The 22490-nt window shown below is 43.3% G+C and overlaps 1 protein-coding gene across 1 annotated transcript in view; it reads left to right on the top strand.

The window, feature by feature from the left end:
- The window catches only part of JAZF1 (JAZF zinc finger 1), a 347271-nt gene that overhangs the window by 182258 nt on the left and 142523 nt on the right, over nt 1-22490 (top strand). The window lies entirely within an intron of this gene.

Genomic DNA, 22490 nt, shown 5'->3' with positions numbered 1-22490 from the left:
TGACAGATCCTGAATGTCCTGAGGTCTTGGCACCTGCTGGTCAGTTCACCAAAGTCCATGGAATGCATGTATAATAGAGCATATGTCCTATACACTCTATATACTGTATACATTCCTATATGGAGCTTATACTCTATACCCAATACCAATATACTGCCTTCTGCTGTCTCCTACACCTATGGGTTTATGCTCATCGTAAGCATTTGTGGTTTTTAAGTATATTTGATAGTGCATTCAATTTTATTTACTTTAATTTTCTTATCATCATCTCTACTCCGCTAACCTCACCAACTCTGAAATTCCACTCTGACCTGCCTTCTCTCCCACACATCTCCTCCCCAAAAATCTGTCATGTTCCCCCAAAGAGACCTCCAATCTATTGACCCCCTCCCCCTACCCTCCTCCAATTTTCCAGAGTCATCGAGAAGCTGTGTGGCCTAGTCAAAAGAGCATATGCCTGGAAGATTAAAGGACCTGGGCTCTAATCCCTCTGTCACTTGTCTACTGTGTTACCTTGGGCAAGTCACTCAACTTCTCTGTGCCTCAGATTCCTCATCTTTAAATTGGGGATTTGATGCATATTCTCCTCCCCTTTGTAGACTGTGAGCAATATGTAGGACAGGAACTGTGCCTCACCATATTAACTTATACCTGTCCCAGCACTTAGGACAGGGCTTGACTCTTATAGTAAATGCCTAACAAATACAGTAATAATAACAATAATAATAATGTTCCATTTGATCTTCATACTCAGCCTACCTTCTCTTAATGTACAAATCCACACCTTCCAACTCTGCTCTTTTTACAGAACTTAACTCCTTTTTTCCCCTATCCCTCTTTCGATCACAGCCCATAACCCTGAATCACCTCCACAGTTTGCTTCTCCACTCGTAAGCACACAGGAACCCAGATCTCAGGGCTATAAAGTACAACTCCAGAAAGAGACCTCGTAGTCATTATTAACCATCCTATTAAGTCATTGTTCCACATACTGCAGTGTCCAAGCAGCTCAATACTACCAGTACTGGGCACCATCAAGAATGGGATAGAAAACAAAAAAGATGCATGATTTGCTCCTCTGTAATATTGTGGTATGACCACATCTGGAATGCTATTTACAGGTCTGGCTTCTGCATCTTAGAAAGGACATACAGAGGTGGAGAAAGTATCAAGAGCGGGTTATGGAGAAGCTTCCATACAAGGATAATTTGAAAACAGAATTCTTCAGACTGGAAAGAAGCAGGCCGAGAGGGGGCAGGGTTGAAATTTATGTATTCAAAAAAAAAGGCAGTGTGCAATTGTTGCTCACTGAATCCCAGAATGAGGATGCTCCCTGAACCTCAAAATCAATGCAAAACACACTGTAATGGTAAACTGGAATTCGTTACCACAGGAAGTTAAGCAGACAGAACCTGTCAGTGGGTTGGCTAAATTCATGGATAAGTGGTCAGGTGTGTGGTGAGGTAACTTTAGGAATTTTAGATAGTATTTCCCCTAAATACTAGGATGTGGGTTAAACTCAGGCCTCCAAGGAGACAGAATGCAAGGCAGGATGGACCATTGGTCTGAATTAGTAATGACAGTTTTTGCCTGCTAAATTACTCTGTTCCTGAAGTAACCTCACTTCTCTGCATCTCACGTACCTCATCTGTAAAATGGGGATTCAAACTGTGAGCCCCATGTGGAATAAGGTCTGCATCCAACCTGATTAACTTGCATCTACTCTTGTGCTTAGTACAGTGCCTGGCACAAAGTAAGCACTTAACAAATCCACAATAATAATTATTATTATTACTATTATTCACTTCTCTGGGCCTCAGGTGTAACCCCATCTGCAAAATGGGTTTTCAATACATGTTTATTCTCCTTGAGCCTCACAAGGGGCCTGATTAGCTTGTATCTATCCCGGTGCTTAGTACAGTGCTTGGCACATAGTAAGCACTTAACATAGCACAATTATTAATATTTTCAGTGGGATTGGGACAACTGTTCCTTAGCTCAGTGCTTCAAGTAGCCTTAAGGCCTATTTCCTGCCAATACTGAAGGCCTTTTTTGGGGGTGTTGTAGAGCGACTAATTTCCAAGCCATTGGGTCATTCCATTTTTGATTCAGGGTAACTTAGAGGGGATTTAACATGTGAAATATTAGCTGTCTTTGCCTATTCCATTCATCTTTACAGTCCTTCGAAGCAGAAATGCAAGTGGCCTGTTTTCAATGACAGATCAGAATTTAGTACTATGTTGATAGTCTAAAATGGAGATTTTTTTGGACATTACAAGTGAAATATGTACCAGTGGAGTTCTGGTTGGTTGAGCTGACCATGGAGTTCAGGCATAATTATATTATTTTTGCTTCTGGAGATCATTACTGTGACTAAAACTCTCCAGCGTCAGAACTGTCGAAACACAGTGAAATAAGGGTTGTTTCCCCACCTCTCCCCCAACCCCGCCAGACTGTTAAATAGATTTCTAAGAGGATTTTAAAGTTAAATCAACTTCTGAGTAGCTAAGAAACTAAAGAATAGAAATATATCTTGAAAACTCACTATCAACAATTGTAAAATCATTTCTTAAAATTGATCCTTGGCACCTCTTTTCCGTACATTGAAGACCTGGCTTTATACTTAGTACTTATGTTCATTTCAGCCAAATGAAAATCCTCCTAAATTTTCATCATCAGTGGAAAAATGGATGATTGAACTAAGAAAACTAGTCTTTGGAGAAGAGGGGTGCCGAAGTTCTCTCTCTGCATTAGGGGATTTGTCCACTACCTGGGTGACATTTTCTAGTAGAATGAGCCTGGTCTGCTAGAGAATTAAAATATTCTCTGGTGTGTCTGTGTTACTTTGATAGATATGACCTCAGATCCCCACTCAGTGTGTTTTTAACTGACAAAGCACCATGAATTAATAGGAATATTTTAGGATATCTGTGGTCCTCAGTATTAAATCAGGAACACTTTTTAAATCAGGAGCATTTTAGTTTCATATATTAGTCAATCAGCCATTATTTACAGTAATGATTGCAATATTTAGTGTTATGTGCCAAGCACTGTACTGTTGAGCACGGCTGGTCAGATAATTATGTCAATTATTAGGTTAGTCATGGTTCTCATCTCTCCTGGGGCTTGCACTCTAAAGGGGAGGGACAGTAGGTATTGAATTCTCATTGTATAGATGAGGAAACTGAGGCCCAGAGATGTTAAGTGACTTGTCCAAGGTCACCCAGCAGGCAAGTGGCAGAACTGGGATTAAAATTCAAGTCTTCTGACTCCCAGGAATGTAGTCTTTCCATGAGGCCATGGAGGATAGATAATGTTGTACTAGGTGCTGGAGCAAATATTAAGGCTTTGATATGCTGTCAAGGAGTTATAATTGAGCAAGGGAAACAAAATAACCATAAAGCCAATGTAAGCAACTATAATGTGTAGAACATTACACAGTACCTTGAAGAGGATGGGTGGGTCAAGGATTATGCTGGTAGGTTTGTTTGCTCCGCCATTACAGTGTTTACTTCTCCAAGAGACTTTTATCTCTTTAGGGCAGAGTCCATGTTCTATTTTCCTTTCCATTAAAGGATTGAGGTCAGGGCTCTAGACACAGTAGATGCTTAGTAATTATTGTTGACCGACAGACTGCCAAGGCTCCACAGAGCAAGAGTATTTTTTGAGAGAATTTCCCCACCCCAAGTATCCATTTTTCACCCAAATCTAAATGACAGCAGTGTGGCCTAGTGGATAAAGAATGGGCCTGGGCATCAGGACCTGCGTTCTAATTCCCACTCTGCCACTTGTCTGCTGTGTGACATAACTTCTCTGTGCCTTACCTCATCTGTACCTCACCTGTCTACATGTTTTGTTGTCTGTCTCCCGTTTCTAGACTGTGAGCCCATTGTTGGGTAGGGACCGTCTCTATATGTTGCCGATTTCTACATCCCAAGCGCTTAGTACAGTGCTTTGCACTCAGTAAGCGCTCAATAAATACGATTGAATGAATGAATGTAAAATGGGGATTAAGATTGTGAGCCCCATTTGAGACAGGGACTGGGTCTGACCTGATTAGCTTGGATCTATCCCAGTGCTTAGTACAGTTCCTGGCACAGAGTAAGCGCTTAACCAATACCATAAAAACAAGAAAAACTAGAACTCTGCAAGCCAGCATTTGCAGGGACTATACTCTTCAGGGAAAGGTAATATTTTTGGAGTCTTTGTTCTGGGAGCCATGATTTCGAGAGTCTTTCTGATAGAAAATCTGAGACTTTGCTTCCCTCCACCCTTGTGTCAATGATAGTGAAAGACTGCAGCCTGGAAGCTCCTCTTGGGTAGATCGTGTATACGAACTCTATAGTACTGTATTTTCCCAAGCACTTAGTACAGAAAATTCTCAATAAATACCAATGATTGAGTGTGGGGGGATGAAGGGAGGATGGGGGGGGTGGGCAGGGGAGAGATGAGGCCAGGGCTCTCCTAGGTTGGCAACAGAGTCAAAAGGAGATGAGCAGTTTGATATATAATAATCATCATCAATGGTATTCATTCATTCAATCATATTTATTGAGCACTTACTGTGTGCAGAGCACTGTACTAAGCGCTTAGGAAGTACAACTTGGCAACATATAGAGACAGTCCCTACCCAACAATGGGAACTGAAGAGTTCCATATTTTTTAATCAATCTGCGCATCAGGCAGAAACTCCTCACCCTGGGCTTCAAGGCTCTCCATCACCTCGCTCCCTACTACCTCACCTCCCTTCTCTCCTTCTCCAGCCCACCCCGCACCCTCCATTCCTCTGCCACAAATCTCCTCACCGTGCCTCGTTCTCACCTGTCCCGCCATCGACCCCTGGCCCACGTCATCCCCCAGGCCTGGAATGCCCTCCCTCTGCCCATCCGCCAAGCTAGCTCTCTTCCTCCCTTCAAGGCCCTACTGAAAGCTCACCTCCTCCAGGAGGCCTTCCCATACTGAGCCCCTTCCTTCCTCTCCCCCTCGTCCCCCTCTCCATCCCCCCCATCTTACCTCCTTCCCTTCCCCACAGCACCTGTATATATGTTTGTAAATATTTATTACTCTATCTTGTACATATGTATTCTATTTATTTTATTTTGTTAGTATGTTTGGTTTTGTTCTCTGTCTCCCCCTTCTAGACTGTGAGCCTGCTGTTGGGTAGGGACTGTCTCTGTGTGTTGCTGACTTGTACTTCCCAAGCGCTTAGTACAGTGCTGTGCACACAGTAAGCTCTCAATAAATACAATCGAGCGATTACTATGTGCAGAGCAATACGCTTAGAGTACAATACAACTAGCTCACAGTCTATAATAATTATAATTGTAGTTAGTGAGTAAAATGAACTTTACTTCAGGTGGGTAAAGGTCTCCTTTTTCAAGCATCATTGCATTCTAGGTAGAGCTCTCAGTACAGAGGAACCCAGGCCAGTTATGAAGCAGTGAGAGAGAGAGAGAGAGAGAGAGAGAGAGAGCGAGCTATTCTGTGATCGGAAAACCCATGTCTCCCTGGGCTTAAATAGTGCCTTTTGTGCCTATCTAGAAAATTGGTGACAAAAAGAACTAGTTCCTGTTACATTGGATTGAAACGTATGTATGCTGTGGACTATTTATATTTCCCCCTCTTTTTCAAACAAGTGTGATTTTGCTGCAGGAGGACTCAGGCACTGACTATATCTGAAGCTTGGTGAGAAGAACTCACACCGTCTTCAGCGTGCCTAGCAGGGTCTAGCCCAGAGAGTTGACTTGCCATTTGTCTTTAATGGACAAAATCAATCCCTCTTTCCAGGTTTTGCTCACCTTCTTAGAGCAGTATCATTGCCCAGCTGGGTGAAATGAAAATTGAAAGTTGCAGAGCACTTTGAGAACATTGAAAAGATGCTTTGGAAATTTCTGTTTTAGATGTAGTCTTAGGGATTGATTGTCCATAGCACATAATAATTGCTCAGCACGTAGTAAGCACTCAATAAATGCCATTGATTATTAGATATCAGTTCAGATCTGTATTTTTTTGCCAGATTCAGTACAGTGCATTGCACACATTAGGCCTTAATAATGAAATACCTAAAGTACTAGTGTATTGTAATATTGTTGTACTCTCCCAAGCACTTAGTGCCAAAAATGCTCACTAAGTTCCATTAATGATGATATCCCCACCACCACATTTTCTTCTCCTGATGCAAAATGACTCACTATTTTAAGCCAAATAATCTCCCTTTGTGCACACATCATCCAAGATACACTCTGAATCTGAGGTTTAAACTCAAATTTCAGCACTTATCAGTTGGGTTGCATTTGAAATGTAAACTGTTAGAGGACTGTGATTGAATAGGTTTAACCTGCATTAATGGAGAAGAAAAAAATCTCCAGATTATTCACTTTTTTTCTCTTTCATCTCTAAGGACCTTTTCTAAACTCTGCAGGTCTCTTGTCTGCTGAGTTGATTAATGAATATTTTACCCACTGAAATTGGCCATTAATTATTGCCTTGGGTAGCAGCAATAATTATATGTTTCAAATAAAACCTAATTAACATAATAAGCAGAAAAGCATCATGCCAGAAGAAGTGTGTTTGTGGTGAGCTTGTTACCTCCAGAAGATAACAAAGATGCCATTCGATAAGCAGCAGTTGTGTTTCAATAGCATGTTTCCCGTGATTACATTTAACTGAATATAATATAAATGGCTCACACTGCCATGCTTTGACTGTTTCCAGAGGTGAAAGCCTGGGAATTTTGACTGAGTCATTCTGTAGGCATTATTTTTATTGTGAGAAAGGGATTGAGACCATCACCGTAATAAGTTGTGATGACCTGTTAGTATGCCTTCTCCTCCTCCTGGCTCCCACCTCCCTGCTGAATAGTTTCCATTGGGTGGATAGTCTAAGCCTCAGTTCCTGGAGCAGCCAATCCAAATATCAAAGAAAATAGATCTCTGTCACACTTTTAACTCTGTGGCCCTTCAGGGCTCCTGGAGGCCTTGCAGAAAAACAGCTCTGTTTTAAATCATACTGCAATAGAAAAAATATATTTTCACGATTTGCTGCCCTTTCCTCGCTCAAGGCCTTTATGCACAAACAAAATGGAGGCTTTACATATTCTCTGGATATGTTGTATCAACTCTAATGAATGTGTACCGCGCTGTATACGGAACATGTCTCCAGAATGTAGCTACATTTTTCATAGGTATGAGGCTCTCACAAAGTAGAAATCTAGGCAAATAATAATAATGGCATTTAAGTGCTTACCATGTGCCAAGCACTGTTCTAAGCACTGGGGAAGATAGAAGGTAATCAGGTGATCCTAGGTGGGGCTCACAATCTTAATCCCCATTTTACAGATGAGGTAACTGAGGCACAGAGTAAAGTGACTTACCCAAAGTCACACAGCTGATAAATGGCAGAGCCAGGATTAGAACCCATGACCACTGACTCCCAAGCCCATACTCTTTCCACTAGGCCATGCTGCTTCCCTATTGGTGATGGTGTATTGGTGATGGCAAATCTGTTATATTGAACTCTCCCAAGTACTTAGTACAGTGCTCTGCACACAGTAAGCACTCAAATGCAATTGATTGATTGAAGTACAACAAATAAACTTGCTCTGTCACCCGGCTATTGCAAATCTAACTTCTTTTACTCAATCAGCCCAGATATCCAATCTCATTTAAACGCTTTCTGGCTGGCAGTGTTTTAGCCAGTAACAGCTCCAAACTGAAGTGAAGCTTATGGCAGGAGTTCTTTCTATACCACAATGTCCACTTGGGGATGGAGTGAGTGGCTTATCCAAGTGGTACCCCAGCTCTTAGGGGTTGGCACCCTACTCCTTTGGGTCACCCAGCTTGGAGTTAGTGGCCACCAGCAGTTAGTGACACCCTGGGAGCAGGAAAGGCAGTGTTCCTAATGGGTCTAAATAATAATGATGGTATTTAAGTACTTGTCTGGCGCTGTGCTAAACCCTGGGGTGGATACAAGCAAACTGGGTTAGAAACAGTCCCTGCCTCATAGGCTCACAGTCTTGATCCCCATTTTGTAGATGAGGTAACAGACACAGAGACATGAAGTGACTTGCCCAAGGTCATACAACAGACAAGTGGCAGAGCTGGGATTAGAACCCATTACCTACAGACTCCCAGACCTGTGCTCTATCCATTATGCCCTGCTGCTTCTCAAGGGTCTAAAGGCTGTAGAGCGTCAGTAATTGTGGTATTTGTTAAGCACTTTCTATGTGCCGGGCACTGTACTAAGCACCAGGGTGGATACAAGCCAATTGGGGTGGAAAGTGAAGCAAAGACAGTAGGCAGAGCAGTTATATGATTGACTTACTGACTGACTCTTTCAGCCAGTGGACATTTCACACTACTATCACCCCAGAGGGACCTCTCCAGCCTCCCCCACTCCCCATTCCCCAGCTGCTGCTGCCAGCTTTTCAGCTTCAACATGGCACCGTTCAAAACCTTTACCCAGGCATCTCCAGTGGGCAAGCCGGGGCTAGCGGAAGCACTGCTCCGCATTTCCTTGGGCTTCTCAGCCTGGCAAGAAACCAGGGAAGTTGCTCCAGTTGCTCCTCCTTACTCCTGGTCTTGGCAACACTGGGGAAAGTTGCGTTTCTAAAGACAAAAACCTGCTCAGTCCAATGACCAAGTGCATCAGTTTTAACACCATAGATCCTCTCACTGCGAATTAGGAAAATTACACTTGTTAAATCCATTTTTCCACCTCAGTTTCAAGTACTTTCCACCTCTTCTTCAGAAATATGAATTAAGGAAGCCATGTAACTCCTCTTAAAAAAAAAAAAAAAAAAAGACACAAAGTCCCGCCAGCAGACAGGGGCTTGTAAAACGGCAGAGACGAGGATTGCCGATAGCTCTCTGCCAGGTGCCAGAAAACCACGAGGGGCTCATGAATTCCTAGACTCCCTTCATTTCACATTCACGCCATCAATGAGATCGATAGGAGTTACATCGCAGCATGAGTTCCAACCCATTAGCAAGTAGAATGAACAAATAATGGGAAGAACAATGAAAAATAAATCCCCAACAATTACATAACCTCAGTGGACCCTTGAGGCTGAGCAGTATGTTTCCAGGCTGCCGGCAATAAATGAAGACAGAAATAAAATTCCGACAGATAACCAGCCACCAATCCTTAGCATAAAACCTTGTCCTGTGCTAGTTGACCCAAGGTGCACAGTACTTAACAATAATAATAATAATAATGGCATTCTGAGGTGTAGGAATATTAAGACAAATCTGATCTTTTCATGCTTTAATAATTGCAGTATTTCTTTAAGCTTTTACTATGTGCCAAGTACTATACTAAGCGCTGGAGCTTGTCCCAACACTCTTAGTATTGTCTTTCCTTTTGTCTTTTTAAAGTCACAATTTGATTTTCCCCAGAGATGGAAATAAAAGAGGGTCATTATCGTCACCAAAGTATTAACTGAGCTGACTACCCGGTGATGCAACTGTTAGTGTTTGTTGTGGTCAGTTTTGTTGTAATTGGAGAGGAAATAGTATTATTAAAAACTGTTTGTATATTCTAAGGAACTCAAAATGCTTTCGTAGATATTGTTTTGCCTCACCACATCCCTACAAGATAATAATAATTGTGGCACTTGTTAAGTGCTTACTATGTGTCAAGCACTGGGGTAGATAGAAGTTAATCAGGTTGGACACACTCCCTGTCCCACGTGGGGCTCACAGTCTTAATCCCCTTTTACAGATGAGGTAACTAAGGCCCAAAGAAGTTAAGTGATTGCCCAAGGTCCCACAGCAGACACGTGGCAGAGCCAGGATCCCATTTTATAATTAGGAGAAATTGCTGCACAGGGTGGCAAGATGACTTCCACTTGGTAGCGGTAGATTGAGATTAGGTCCAAGGTCTCCTGATTCCCAGTTTTTGTTCACTGCCTGTTAATGTAAGCAGATATCTCAGTTTGGCCTCCCTGCTGGGCTATGACTTTAAAGGAACCCTAGATGTGCATCTTTGCCAGATTCCAGGTGGTTAGAATATTTTCAGGGAGATCTGGGAATTTTATAAGAGCTCACCTAGAAATAACTCTCCTATGGTTGGCTTTGACTGCAAAGTTAATGTTCTTGCTCTCCATCCCTGTCCTTAATACTGGATCATCAACCCATGCTTTCAGCTTTCTCAGTCTTTCCCTCAGTTCCTAATATTTGAATCACAAAATATATGTTGTCCTGGTAGTAATGAACTGCTGTATCTGTGTAACCTCAAAATAGACATTTGTAGTGACAAGTTTTCTGGGTGCCAGATAATATGAATAGGCTATGCTTAAAGATCAGTATCTATACTACTCACTTCATTCAAGGTTTTCTTCTTTCTTTCATCTTTCATTCATTCAATTGTATTGAGCTCTTACTGTGTGCCGAGCACTGTTGTAAGTGCTTGGGAGAGTAAAATACAACAATAAATGGACACATTCCCTGCCCATCTAGACTGTTAGTTCCTTATGGGCAGAATTTTGCCTATCAATGCTATTATATTATACTCTTTCAAATTCTCAGTACAGTGCTCTGCAACCAATAAGTGCTCAATAAATTCAGTGGCTCTGTAGCAGTTTTTCTTCATTAAAGTCTCTTTAAGGGTAGAAACTAACTCCAAAATGAAATTTGGAGAATGGGAGAAAGGAAAAGAGCTCTTTTCACTTTTGAGTAGACGAAGGCCATTTTGTAGTTCCGCTGAACTCACACTGTGATAGTAGCCTACTTTGAGGGTGGAGGGCAGGGGAGATAAATGGAAACACGACTGCTTTAATAAATATTCGGATTGAATCCCACTCTCCTGTCATTGCATGCAGTGTTTTACATGTAGCATGCAGTGATGGAAGTTGTACATACTCTCATTTTTCACTTTAATTGCCTGCCTGAAGAAATCCTGACAGCTTCAAAGGTTACTGTTACTTGCATTGTTCATACCTCAGGAGCAATATGCATGTGCAATTTGCTTCATTATTGCATACTAATAATGAGTCCTGAGGAAAATCTTAAAACAATCAGAGGATCCATAATTTGATTTGATGACTTTCTCTTCTCTCTTCTCTGTCCCCCTCACTCATCCCTTATAGCTGCTCCTAATGGGAAGCCGAAAAGATGGTGTTGGGTTTTAATTTGTCTACTCTGTTCATTATTACAGAACCCCGCAACATATAAAATGCCAAGGCATGCTAATCCTGTTCCTGACACAGCACCAAGCATTAAAAACCTTTGCAAAACGTGAAGCCAGGATTGGCTATCTAAATGGGCATCTGCCAAAAGCGGTAATAGTAGCCTGGGGCACTTGGGAAATGTAAATTTAATATGGGACTGCATTTGGAGATTCTGTAGTTTGTCTGTAGCAGTGACTGTCCCTACTCTTGGCATAACAGAAAAGGAGGGTCTCAATCAATCAGTTGTCTTTATTGAGCTCTTACTAGGTGCTGGACACTGTACTAAGTGGTTGGAAGAGCATTCATTCAATTGTATTAATAACAACAATAATGATGGCATTTATTAAGCGCTTACTATGTGCAAAGCACTGTTCTAAGCACTGGGGAGGTTACAGGGTGATCAGGTTGTCCCTTGGGGGGCTCACAGTCTTAATTCCCATTTTACAGATGAGATAACTGAGGCACAGAGAAGTTAAGTGACTTGCCCGAAGTCACACAACTGACAATTGGTAGAGCTGAGATTAGAACCCATGACCTCTGACTCCCAAGCCCGTGCTATTTCCACTGCTATTTATTGAGTGCTGATTGTGTGCAGAGCACGGTACTAAGCGCTTGGGAAGTACAATTCATCCTATTAAGCTTGGTGACTACCACTGACCTTCTGTCGACTAGAGAAATGACTGCGTATTTTAAAACTATTGAGGATGTGGGTGTATGCACGTTACACACAGATGACACAGAGGCTATCCAAAAGTTAGAGCATGAAAGTCTAATCATCGCCTTGTTGGTTCAGAGTTATAGTCTGCCTGGCCCAGTGTTTTGGCTCTAACAGTGGTACTAAAGATGTTGGGATGAAGACTGATGCTTGGCCTTCTTGATCTCCTACTGCATGGTTTGGGATATAAGTTCTTGATCTACCTCTAGACTGTAAGCTCATTACAGTCCACTAATTCTGTTGCATTGTACTCTCTGAAGCATTTAGTACAGTGCTCTGCACATAGTAAGCACTCAATGAATCACATTGATTGACTGATTTACCACCCCTCCCCCCCCAGATCCTCCCTCTAGCTGTCTCATGTGAACCTGGGCATGTTACTCCCCTCCTCAAAAATCTCCAATCGCTACCAGTCAACCTATGCATCAGGCAAAAACTCCTCACTCTCAATCAATCAATCAATCAATCGTATTTATTGAGCGCTTACTGTGTGCAGAGCACTGTACTAAGCGCTTGGTAGATCGAGAGATCAAGGCTCTCCATCACCTCGGCCCCTCCTACCTCACCTCCCTTTTTTCCTTCTACAGCCCAGCCCGCACCCTCAGCTCCTCTGCCGCTAACCTCCTCACTGTGCCTCGTTCTCGCCTGTCCCGCCACCCCAGCCCACGTCCTCCCCCAGGTCTGGAATACCCTCCCTCTGCACATCCACCAAGCTAGCTCTCTTCCTCCCTTCAAAGCCCTACTGAGAGCTCACCTCCTCCAGGAGGCCTTCCCAGACTGAGCCCCCTCTTTCCTCTCCCCCCTCCATCCCCCCACCCTACCTCCTTCCCCTCCCTGCAGTACCTTTCTATATGTTTGTACAGATTTATTACTCTATTTAGTTTACTTGTACATATTTACTATTCTATGTATTTTGTTAATGATGTGCATCTAGCTTTACTTCTATTTATTCTGATGACTTGACACCTGTCCACATGTTTTGTTTTGTTGTCTGTCTCCTCCTTGTAGACTGTGAGCCCGTTGTTGGGTAGGGACTGTCTCTATTTGTTGCCCACTTGTACTTCCCAAGCGCTTAGTACAGTGCTCTGCACACAGTAATTGCTCAATAAATACGATTGAATGAATGAACCTTGGGCAAGTCATGTCACTTTTCTGTGCCTCAGTTCCCTCATCTGTAAAATAGGGATTGAGATTGTGAGCCCCATATGGGGCAGGAACCATGTCCAACCCATTTTGCTTGTATCCATCCCAGCACTTAGTTCAGTGCCTGACACATAGTAAGCGCTTAACAAATGCCACAATTATTATTATTATTATTAGTCTAGGTGAACCTGTCAGCAACAGCTTCAGTTAAAGGTAGAGCCTTGCATCATCCTTTCACCTCTCTAGGTTGGGCCAGGGTATTGAATCCAAGGAAATCAGCAAAATGCTGCTTTTGTTTATAACCCAGTTTCCTAGAAGTTGTCCTAATGGTTCTTACTTGCAAAAAAAAAAAAAAAAAAAAAAAGAAATTCCTACCGTTTAGAAGCATGAATGGGTGCTTTTTAACGGATGATGTTATTGTGCTGCTAAGTGTCCCCAATTTTTAGATATTTAACTCATAAAGTTTATGGCAACACTTAACTGCATCTGGATTTCACATTGAATTTGGGAAGGCAAGAACTCAGTGTAATTTGCACTGACTGCCCTGTAATGGAAATTGTGGCTTGGGAAAAGTTTCAAATGACATGTCCATAAAGCGAGGAAAAGCTGATCCTTTCAAAGGCCAGTTTAAAGCTGTTATGGATTTTTTGGAAGGAGCCATTGCCAATAGAAATATTTATTTCAGCAGTTGAAAAATGCTAGTTATAAACAGAAAGGTAGAGCTCAGTAAACAATTGCTGGTTGCACAGCAGTAAGGCATTCCATAGGAAGCAGAATGCAAGGTTGGGCAGACTTTCTTCTTCGGGTAGATGATCTGAGGAATCTTTGTACTGGATTAGATGTGGGGAATAAGTCGGTTTAATAGCAAGTGAAGAATTCAGTGGGGAAGCTAGGAGAAGACCAGACTGCACTCATTAACACTCTGGCTCAGTGATGCCCAAGGAAAATGTTCCTGCCCAGAACTGTTAGAACAATCTTGCAAATAATTACAAAAAAATTAACTAGCTACCCAACGTGTGGATTTTCTTTTTTTTTCTTCCCATCCAGCTCCCCTCCCAGGAAGTACACAGTTAATAAAAGAAAGGAAATGGGCCTTCTTTACTGTGTGGTTGCAGAAGTCTGCACCCCTAAGCAAGCTGCCTGAGGGCAGTGTTGGAGTCTGCATTGTTTTGGGAGGGGGTTGGAGAGCAGCTGTAATCAGGAAGTAGGTTTTGTGGCTGTGTGGACCAGCCTAGGATAATAGAGCAAAGGCAGCTTGCATGGCTCCTCTTAAAAATCGGCCCTCTGGGTAGTACTGTTTTGACTCTCACTTTCTTAACCTGTAAAATTTAACTGATAAAATCACAGGATGACTAGCACTTGTTGTATAAAGAAAAACAATTAAATAAAGCATCTCACCTTGTTAATTACCTGATGGGGCCCAGGTCTGGATGGGGTTTTTCCACAGAGCTGAGCACATTTCTCCAGAATACTATTAGCAATCTCATAAATCGGAGCACTTGCCATCATTGATTCCAGGGCTGGGAAAATGTAGCTCATTAATGCTGGCCAGTCCTTTATTTTATTTTGAAGTATTGATTTATGAAGGCAATGTGTTGGTGTTTTTCCTTGGTCATTCCGTAATTTCTGTTCACACTGAGACACTTTCTGAAAAGTATCATATTCACTTTTCTGCCATCTGCCTTTCTTTTCCTCTGCTGCTTGTGAAAGAGCAAGAGTGGTTCTAGTGCTGCTGGAGCTGAGTACTTTGCCCCTTAATTGAATCCATAAAATCATGAGTCACTAGGACCATATGAGCTTCAAAAGCTCTCTCTGTGTGCAAGCGTCTATATACACGTAGCCCAGATTCTGCTATCATCAGTAATCTGCCCAGTGATTTAGGAAGAACAATTTAAGAAATACTTCTTATGGAAAGGTCCTGAGGGAAGGTAGTACAGAATCGGTTTTGAAGAAAAAGATAAGAGGAGTAGCAGTGAGGCCTTGATTTTTATCTCTGACTTTTTAAGTTGCTCGTCTCGATGCGTCTAGCCTTCCTAATATGAAAGGGTGTGTGTGTGTGTGTGTGTGTGTGTGTGTGTGTGTGTGTGTGTGTGTGTGAGAAAAAGCCACGTGAGGAACAGAGAACACTGTCCCTAATCCAAGAGTTTGGCACAAGTGTCATTTTCTCGTTTTGCTTCGGCATGCTCCAGTGAAATAGTTTGGCGTTTTACCATAGCCACATAAAGATGGTACAGTGCAGTTATTCGTAGAGTCGAAAATCCAGATGACTTAAATGCAGACACTTCCTGCCTGGTTGCCAATTTGGCATGTCACTTGGTTGTTGAAAAATGAAAGTGTTTATACTCTACAGGCCATTTATTGAGGTGGATCGTATCTCCTGGCAATTTTATGTCAATGTTCCCGTTTTCACGTTTTGATTGGAAGCATAAACAAACAAACTCTAAAACCATCTGGGGAGTTGTATGCCATAGTCTGTTTCAATTAGCACAGCATTTGGACTTTTCTGTAGCAAATAACTTTTTGTGAAGAATTCCCTATAAATTTCTGAAAGGATGGCATATCCAGTAAATGCCATTCGTCTACCCCATTCCCTGTTTGAAGGAAGCAGTGCTGTGCTAGAAGAGCCAATCTTCTTCTGTGGAGTGATTTCAGAGTTTCAGCGTTACCTTTTGCCAGAGAGAGAAAAATAACAAAGGCAGTTCTTTTGCATTTTCTGACTCTGAAATGCTTAACATAATTAAATCCATAAAATAATGGGTCATTAGTGCTACAGATGATTCATGCGGGTAGTGAATGATGGAAGTGATATTATTTACTTGTGACCCAATAGCTGATGTAGTCCTCCCTTAGCCACATTTTGAATGCCTTTCCTGATCTGTGAACACCTGTAATGTGTACTGTAGTGTAACCAGCATGGCTTAGTGAAAAGGGCCCGAGTCAGAGTCAGAGGTCATGGGTTCTAATCCCCCTTCTGACCCTTGTCAGCTATGTGACTTTGGGCAAGTCACTTAACATCTCTGGGCCTCAGTTCCCTCATCTGTAAAATAGGGACGAAGTCTGTGAGCCCTATGTGGGACACCCTGATTACCTTGTATCTAGCCCATTGCTTAGAACAGTGCATTGCACATGCGTGGCTCAGTGGTAAAGAGCCTGGGCTTTGGAGTCAGAGGTCATGGGTTCAAATCCTGGCTCTGCCACTTAGCTGTGTGATTTTGGGTAAGTCAGTTAACTTCTGTGCCTCAGTTCCCTCATCTGTCAAATGGGGATGAAGACTGTGAGCCCTACGTGGGACAACCTGATCACCTTCTATCCCCCCCCAGCGCTTAGAACAGTGCTTTGCACATAGTAAGTGCTTAATAAATGCTGCCATCATCATCATCATCATTAACAAATGCCATCATTATTATTATTATTAAGTTTCTTTTAAAGAAATTTAGTTTTAATTGGTGTTCTGAAGAAAGCTCTATTGGCTGTCTGTTCTGAAGGTAATTTACTGGAATCAGGATTCTTTCTAAAAAGTACAGCATGGCTCAGTGGAAATAGCATGGGTTTGGGAGTCAGAGGTTGTGGGTTCTAATCCCAACTCCACCACTTATCAGCTGTGTGACTTTGGGCAAGTCACTTAACTTCTCTGGGCCTTGGTTACCTCATCTGTAAAATGGGGATTAAGACTGTGAACCCCATTTGGGACTACCTGATTACCTTGCATTCCCCCCCCCCCCAGTGCTTAGAACAGTGCTTGGCACGTAGTAAGCACTTAACAAATGCCATTATTATTATTATTATTATAAAAATTGGAAATCTTCGAGGTGTTTTCAGGCAGCTATTTTGGAAAATAATGATTATGTAAGTCTTCAGAGGCCTGCTTTACTGCTACTGGATTGAATATATGTTCTGCCAGGGTCAAGTCAGAGGAGGCGGGTGAACCATCCAATCACCCTGTAACAATAGTTTTAGTATTTGTTGAGCACTTACTCTGTGCTGTGCACTGTACTATGCACTGGAGGGGTTACAAGCAAATCAGTTTAGACACAGTCCCTATCATACAAGTGGCTCCCAGACTTAATCCCCATTTTATAGATGAGGGAACTGAGGCCTAAAGAAGTTAAATGACTTGCCCAAGGTCACACGGCAGGCAAGTAGCAGAACTGGGATAGAACCCTGGTCCTGGCCTGGGCTCTATCCACTAAGCCCCCAGATCACAGAAGACCAGCCCTGGCCAAGGAGTTAGGTGGCCAAGGGTGGTAATTGAGAATACCAGACATTGAGACACAGCTGACAACCCTTGTGTTATGCCGGATGTGCATTGTAACATGTTGATATCGTGTTGAGAAGCATTGTGGCCTCGATAGGGTACGGGCCCAGAAGTCGGAAGGATCTGGGTCCTAATCCTGACTCCACCACTTGTCTGCTCTGTGGCCATGGGCAAGTCACTTTACTTTCTCTGTGCCTCTGAGAGTCAGTGGACCTACAGTCTCATCCCAGCTCTGCCACTTGTCTATTGTGTGACCTTGGGCAAGTCACTTAACTTTTCTATGCCTCAATTACTTCATCTGTAAAATGTGAGCCCCATATGGAACATGAACAGTGTCCAGCCTGAGCAGCTTGTGTCTACCCCAGGACTTACTACAGTGCCTGGAAAATAGTAAGCTCTTAACAAATACCGTGAAAGATAAAAAAAAAATATTATGTCGGTATTCTCCCACTCCCTTCGGTATCACCCTTGTACTTGGATTTGCACCCTTTATTCACCCCTCCCTCAGCCAATTGTATTTATTGAGTGCTTACTGTGTTCAGACCACTGTACTGAGTACTTGGGAGAGTATAACAGAGTTATATTGTCTGCTGTGTAACCTGGGGCACGTCACTTCACCACTCTGTGCCTCATTTCCCTCATCTGTACAGAGGGGATTGAGACTGTGACACCCCCCACCCCCCGCCACCACCACCACCACCATGGGATAGGAACTACATCCAACCCAATTTGCTTGCATCCACCGAAGTGCTTAGTACAGTGACTGGCACTTAAGCACTTAACAAATACCATAATCATCATCATCATTAACAGAGTTGGCAGAGATGTTCCAATCAATCAACTGTATTTTTTGAGCACTTATCATGTGCAGAGCACTGTACTAAGCACTTGGGAGAGTGTTCCCTCCCCACAATTGCTGGCTCAGTGGAAAGAGCACGGGCTGGGAAGCCAGAGGTCGTGGGTTCTAATCCCAGCTCCACCACTTGTCAGCTGTGTGACCTTGGGCAAGTCCCTTAATTTCTCTGGGCCTCAGTTCCCACATCTGTAAAATGGGGATGAGGACTGTGAGCTCCACGTGGGACAACCTGATTACCTTGTATCTACTCCAGCGCATAAAATAGTGCTTGGCACTTAGCCCTTAACAAATACCAACATCATTATTATTATTATTACAGCCTAGTTGCGGGGGGGAGACAGACTTAATATGCATTAATAAATTACAGATATGTACGAAGTGCTTTGGGGCTGGGAGAGGGATGAATAAAGGGAGCAAATCCAGATGCCAGAATGATGCAGAAGGGAGTCGGAGAAGAGGAAATGAGGACTTAGGGAAGGCCTCTAGGAGAAGATGTGCCTTTAATAAGGCTTTGCAGGTGGGGAGAATGATTGTCAATTGGCAATGTGGAAAACTCTCCCTGCTCCAGTAGAGCTCTGCTGCTGCTGCTTTTCAGAATCCCTGCCCTAGGCTGGACTCCCCTTTCCTCAGAAGGCTGCAGCAGAGGTGCTGAGCAGGGAGGCAAACTCACCCATTCTGAAAGATACACAATGTTGTGACATTGCCATTTGGCGACGTAGCATTTCAGGGCCCTGAAGAGAGATCCAGCTAGCTCTGCATGCTTTATTAGGAAGCATGCCGGACGTGGTGAAAATAAATGGGAGGTCACAGCTTGGAGTTTAGAAATGAATGCCAGGTATTTTTGCACTTGGGATTTCTAGTGCTAACATTAAGTTGAGGTATCTTGAGGTTTGGATGGGTTGTGCACTTTAACCTGCATACCGTTTGCATGAGCTTTTGCCCTGGTACCAAGGACCTTTTTTCATGATTTGCGTCCTTGAAAGAACTCTTGATTCCTTGTGGGGAGTCCAATAAAAGGACACAATTCCACTGACTTGGTTTTTTTATATTTGTTAAGCACTTACAATGTGTCAAGCATTGTTCTAAGTGCTGGGATTGATACCAGTAAAGCAGGCCCCACGTGGGGCTCACAGTAAAGTAGAAGGGAGAACAGGTATTGAATCCCCTTTTTACAGTTGAGGAAACTGAGGCCCAAAAAACTTTCAGCCCATGTCTCCTCACTCCTCAAGAACCTCTCATCACTACCCATTCACTTCCTCATCAAGAAACAAACTCCTTGCCATCGTCTTTAAAGCACTCTATCAGCTAGCCCCATCCTAGCTTGTGATCTCCTACTACAGCGCTAATCCTATTCCTACTCCTCTAGCCCCAGCTTACTCATTGTGCCCCAATCTCATTTTTCTAGCCGCTGACCCCTTTCCCACATCCTCCCCATAGCCTTAGACTTTCGCCCCCTCCCTATATACCAGACCACATCTCTCCCCACGTTCAAAGCATTTTTAAGGTCACATCTCCTCTAAGAGGTCTTCCCTGTTTTCCCCGGCTTTCTCTCCCTTCTGCGTTGTCTATGCACTTGGATCTGTGACCTTTGGATATTTTGATATTCATCCCATCCTTGACCCACAGCACTTGTGTACTTATCTTTAAATTGTATATTATTATAAATTACTTATTTTTATGAATAGCAGTCTCCCCCTCTAGACTGTAACCCTGGTATGGGCAGGGAATGTGTCTGTTGATTCCATTGTATCGTACTCTCCCAAACCCTCAGTACAGTGCTCTGCATTTAGTAAGTGCTTAATAGACATCACTGATGACTTACCCAAGGTTACACAGTGGGAAAATGGCAGAGCCAGAAGTAGAATGTAGGTCCTCTGGCTTCCAGGCTCATGCTTTATCCTATAGGCCATGTTGCTTTTGGAAATGATTCCAAGGCAATCAGGACAATGAATATCCTCTAGGATATTGACTATATTTGTCAGTTTCTGAATGTTCTATGTGTCCTTTCCTCCTTTGCCAAGCGCCAACCTCCTACCTTCATTCATTCATTGTCAGTCATATTTATTGAGCGCTTACTGTGTGCAGAGCACTCTACTAAGCGTGTGGGAAGTACAAGTTGGCAACATATAGAGACGGTCCCTCCCCAACAACGGGCTCACAGTCTAGAAATAGAGACAGACAACAAAACAAAACATGTGGACAGGTGTCAAGTCAAGCCAGGATGAATAGAAATAAAGCCAATTGCACATCATTAACAAAATTAATAGAATAGTAAATATGTAGTTCTGGAAACCAATGACCAGTGGCCATGCGCAGTGAGGCTGCCTCATCAGACCCTCACAGAGGTTGCTGGAAATGGAGGATGGGAGGGTTTGTTGGGGCGAGCCGTCCTACACTGAGTATACCCCAGGGTGAGGCAAGAGGGGTGTAGGCAGGATGGGCCAGCAGGAACAATGGTTTCTGGTGGGCTCGATTGTCCCCACCCCAACCATGGCCAGCACACCTCAGTTGGCCACCCGAAGGAAGCCTTCTGGAGCTTCAGCTCTTGGCCACTGCATAAATCCAGAGGCCAGAACTCCTGTGTCATTGGCTAGACTCAGCCCCTCTCCTCGCCCGAGCCCCTGCCCCTCGCCAAATATCAGAAGGGCGTGGTGACAAATCTGGAAGCTGATTTTCTTCCTCAGTCCCTCTCGCTTTTGCCTTTCTCTCCTGGCTGGCTCGGGGGGCCAGGCTCGGCTTGGGCTGGGGATCCGTGGGACCTGGGAGGGGTGAGGCCCAGTGATGGACCCCCATCCCCACCTGTGACTCTGCCCCCTTGCCAGCCCCTACCCCACCTGCATCCATGAACTGCGGGTTTTGGTAGGATCATGAGTCACAGGCCACCCCAGCTGTGACATCATCATCTGCTCCAAGAACGAGGAAGATGGGGCTCAGACTGTGAGGGGTTCTTCTGCCCTCCTGGGTGGGCCAGGCTGAGCTGTCGCACATCTTCTTGGCCTTCCAGTCGGGGTTCCCTAGGGGCCCTGCTGACCTCTGCCGTTGGATGCAGGAGGGTCCTACCTATCATCCCTTTTAGATTGTCAGCCTCCTGTGGGTTGTATCTTTCCCCAGTGTTTTGAAAAGTGATTTGCACCCAGTAAACCCTCAATAAATATGACTATGATGGACATTTTAGCAGACTGCAGGTTGGTATTCGGTTTCTTGTCTGTGTAGTAGGCCTTTTTTGTGTCAATCCAGTATTTATTGAGGATTTACTGTGTGCAGAGCACCGTATTATATGCTTGGTAGAATACAGTTGAGGTAGTTGACAGGATCCCTGCCCTTAAGGAGCTTACAATCTAGTTAGGGAGACAGCCATGAAACTGAATTAGTACAGTGCTCTGCACACAGTAAGCGCTCAATATGATTGAATGAATTACAGATAGAGGAAGCAACAGAGTATAAGGATAATTATGCTCATAATTGTGGGGGAGTGAATAGCAAAGTGTTTAGAGGTTCCACACCCAGGGACTTAGGCAGCATGGAAGGGAGGGAGAATAGGGTGGGACGATGAGATTTGGTAGGGAAGATTTCCTGTTTAAAGAGTAGGTGCCTCTTTAAGAATTATTGTCAACCTGCAGTGGATAGCTTTCTTAACATGACTGTGATCTCTGAACATGCCTAGTTACCTAGATCATCACTTTGGGTTTCCTTCCATATAAGGGCAAGAAGGGGGAGGTGTGACTTATTGACCTGTGCTCGTTAACAGACTTCAAATCAAGACCTGAGCGCCAAAGAATGATGCAGAGAAACTTTTGTGTCTTATTTCAGGAGGAGACTTTCCAGGGTTTGCAGTGTAATAATGTGGCAGAGACCCAATAAACAAACTCTACCAGAATAGAATCTAAGATTGCTTTAGGAATTCTTTGTCTAAGGGTACAAAAATGAGCCTAGATTCTTAACAATTTGAACATTAGAAATGTGGATTAGAGTAAAAGACATCCCGAACTGAGCCTTTAATTCACTCAAGTTTTCTCCGCTATGCTATGCCTTCCATGCCCTGGTTAATAGAGAATGGTGTTAATGTGTATGTGAGGGCTTCTGTGTGCAGTAAACACTTTCCATCTAAAGGTACAGAAATCAACAGCTGTCATAACTGTCAGAGAGAATTGTTGCCAAGAACAGCTGGCATATGTTTAGATCATCGAGTTTACAACCATTCCATTGTTAATTTTAAAAGAAGTCTACAGTTTTAGCAGATGAATGTTTTCCTAAACTAATTCTGTTAGGCTCTGTTTTTGTCCTATACAGCTGAATAATTTGCCCTTTCAAATGAAAGGCAGGTTTTCCTTAATGATAAGTATGAGAATTCACA

The sequence above is a fragment of the Tachyglossus aculeatus genome, chromosome 2, assembly GCF_015852505.1.
Source record: "Tachyglossus aculeatus isolate mTacAcu1 chromosome 2, mTacAcu1.pri, whole genome shotgun sequence".
In the NCBI taxonomy this organism is placed as follows: Eukaryota; Metazoa; Chordata; class Mammalia; order Monotremata; family Tachyglossidae; genus Tachyglossus; species Tachyglossus aculeatus.
This window is presented reverse-complemented; position numbering and strand designations above follow the sequence as displayed.